Here is a 3,563-nt window from a genome sequence, read left to right on the forward strand (position 1 = left end):
GTTCTACTGTGGTTGATTTTGCTGCTGAGGTTGAGGAGGTCTATTGTAAATGTTTGCAGCATAAGCTTCAGGCTGCTCAATTGCTCCAGGTTGCTGCATGGAAGGGCAAAGGTCTGTATGGTGGTCAGCAGAGGAGCACAAACCACAAACTCTTGCGACAGGAACAAATTTCTGATTCAAGACCAGCTGGGTTACCAAGTTAACCAATGCATCCAGTTTGCCTTCAAGCTTCTTAGTTTCAGATGATGCAGATGGATTTGTAGCTACCTCATGCACTCCTCTAATGACTGTGGCATCATTTCTGGCGCTAAACTACTGGGAGTTGGAAGCCATCTTCTCAATTAAATTTTTGGCTTCAGCAGGAGTCATGTCTCCAAGGGCTCCACCACTGACAGCATCTATCATACTTCTCTCCATATTACTGAGTCCTTCATAAAAATATTGGAGAAGAAGCTGCTCTGAAATCTGATGGTGGGGGCAACTGGCACATAGTTTCTTAAATCTCTCCCAGTACTCATACAGGCTCTCTCCACTGAGTTGTCTAATACCTGAGATATCCTTCCTGATGGCTGTGGTCCTGGAAGCAGGGAAATTTTTTTCTAAGTATACTCTCTTAAGGTCATCTCAGCTCGTGATGGACCTTGGAGCAAGGTAATACAGCCAGTCCTTTGCCACTCCCTCTAATGAATGAGGAAAAGCCTTCAGAAATATGTGATCCTCTTGGACATCTGGGGGTTTCATGGTGGAGCAGACAATATGAAATTCCTTCAAATGTTTGTGCGGGTCTTCACCTGCAAGGCCATGAAACTTTGGAAGCAAATGAATCAGTCCAGTTTTAAGAACATATGGGACATCCTCATCAGGGTATTGGATGCACAAGCTTTTGTAGGTGAAATTAGGTGCAGCCATTTCCCTTAGAGTCCTCTCACGGGGTGGAGGTTGTGCCATGTTCTCAGAATGTGCAAAATCAAATGCTCAAAATTATAATGTTCCAAATCAGGATGTTCAAAATCACCAATAACAGAATGCACAGATTCACCAGTAATGGAATGCTCAGGATGATCAAAAGGTATAAAATGATGCCTAACTAATCTATGAAATGTCCTATCTATCTCAGGGTCAAAGGGTTGTAAGTCAATGGATTGCCTCTAGTCATACATTACATTCAGCATGCACAACTAGTTGCCTTGTCATGTAAATAAAGGTGTAGGTTTGAACTACATCTACCCTCAAATGATATCCAAATGTCTTGAAATTTTGTGAGCTACCTTATAAAATGATGAGAAGATAGCACAAAAAATTTCAAACAAAAATTCAAAGTCTAACTATGAAAGCTAAAATTGGTAGGTTAAGAAAAATAAGTGAATAAAACTTGAAAAATAAAAAACTTTTGACATAACCGCTTTTTTTGGATGATGGAGACCTCAGCCAGCCTATGGCAGGCTGCCATGGCGTAGGAAAGTTTTTTCTACCCCAAATGCATATATAATAATTGCGATTCTGATAACCGGAGCAAAAGTTATGGCCGTTTGAAGTTTTGACAAACACAAAATTTGCTACTTTTTTGGAACTTTCAAATCTGACCAAACTAAAGGCTCTAGCTATTTTTCCCACAAAATATGGATTAAAAGAAGTTACCACAAAAAAATTCAGCCAAAAATAACAACCCTAGCTACTAAAACAAAAAATCACAAATAATTCAGCATGGGTGGTCGCTAAAATCCGTCGCTAAGGGATTTCTACTACTACTCTGTTTTGCCACAAGCAGAAATGGTCGCTAAGTCCGTCGCAAAACACTATTCACAGCAAAACACCCAAAACTGAAACAGGGGAAGCGCTCAATAGGAAAACTGAAACAGAACACACACTAAACAAAATATCAAGATACTAAATGACACTAACACACATACTAACACAATACTAACAATTAAACATAAAACACGAAAGAATTAAACACACAACGCTAGCTATTATGAACCTTTGGACACCGCTCCCCGGCAACGACGCCAAATTTGATCGAGGCCGTACCCGAATCAAATAAACATGAAAATGCAGTAACTAGGAAGTGATCCTAGGTCGTTTCCCAACGAGCAGTGACAAACCAAATGTTCATAATATACTTGCAGTAACAGTAACGATTGGGGGGGGGTTTGTTTGTTTTGTGATTAAAGAGCAAAACAAGTAAACTGGAATACGAAACTACTAATATTAAAAACGGGTTGTTTCCTCTGATTCAGAAGCCATTCTCTTATCCTGGGTTATAGAGAATTCGTCCCTAACAGTCAACCACTTAATCCAACCCTATTTCAATTTACTAAGCGAAAATCAACTTAGGGTTTTCAATACGTGATTAGGCACCACATACACCAGTTAGCCCTTCGTCCATTAAGCATGAACGCAAGTTAGGCTCAGAGGCAATTAATCGAACACGAAGCGTGCATTGATTAATATTCACGAATTTGGGATACTGGTGAAGGGAGAACTACTAGGAAACCACATTACAAGCGAAACCTCAAAGAGAGTTGGGCTTCTTCCTCAAAAGGAAACAACACCAGAAAATCTAGCCTTCCATGGATTCAAACAGAAAACGCAATTGAAACATGAAGCAGAAACGTAAATGAACAGAAACGTAAATGAAACAGAAATGTAAATGGAACAGAAACGTAAATGAGAGTAGAAGAAGAAGCAAGAACGAAATTGTAATTAGAAGCAAAAAATGTAAAATTGCATTACGTGAACAGTAGCATCAAAGCAGAAAAACGAAAACCCTAAAACAAAAGCTCTGAATAATGAATAGCATAACAGGATAGCCTTGCACGAATCCTAAGGCTGCTATTTAAAAAGAGTCACTCAAAGTCACTGGGCCCTATTACAATACTCTGGCCCAAAACGAAATAAACACTGAACAACATAAAATAAAATTGCGAAATTTCCTAATTAACTAAGGTAAGCGCTGCTTAATTTGTCCTCTTCAAGTCCATAACCAAAATCCGGATTAAGCCCAATGTTTCATTAATTCCTGAAATTAGATTAAAAACATCAAATTAGCTAAATGAGCCCAAATAATAAAACTGCCTGATTAATTGACAATTAAGACCAATCAGTAATTAAAATGGTGCAAAAAGGGTTTAGAAAATAGAAGAAAATGATGGCACATCAGCGCCCTCTATAATACTCGCTAAGCTCTTCACTTAAACTCTTGCAAGAGTCATGACTACTAAAGGAGGCATGTTTTTCTTTTTTCATTTCTTTCATTATTTTTCTTCTTTCTTCCTCTCTTATTTTCTCTCTTTCATCTTGACTGATTTCTTCCACTCTTTTTTTACCTTTTTCTTTTCTCTCTTGTTTTTCTTTCCAGAACTTAAGGGATCTCAACTCATCTAATATCTTATACAAGGGGTCCTTACGAGTAGAACCCTCACCAATAACACTAGATGAAGAATGAAGACTCATGTTGGTTCCTAAGTTATGGTTCTTTCTTGTTGGGGGTTTGAAAACAAAAGGTAAAAGAAACTATGGTTGAAACTAGCCAAAATAAATAGTAAAAGAGGTGTGAAAGATAA

At 38.3% G+C, this 3,563-nt stretch overlaps 1 non-coding gene across 1 annotated transcript; it reads left to right on the forward strand.

The window, feature by feature from the left end:
- The first annotated feature begins 463 nt into the window (after window positions 1–463).
- LOC113002436 (small nucleolar RNA R71) lies at window positions 464–570 on the forward strand. The gene has a single exon (XR_003267998.1). It is a non-coding gene; the product is annotated as a small nucleolar RNA R71 (small nucleolar RNA).
- Window positions 571–3,563: the final 2,993 nt, after the last annotated feature.

This window comes from Glycine max, chromosome 8 (genome assembly GCF_000004515.6).
Source record: "Glycine max cultivar Williams 82 chromosome 8, Glycine_max_v4.0, whole genome shotgun sequence".
Taxonomy (NCBI): Eukaryota; Viridiplantae; Streptophyta; class Magnoliopsida; order Fabales; family Fabaceae; genus Glycine; species Glycine max.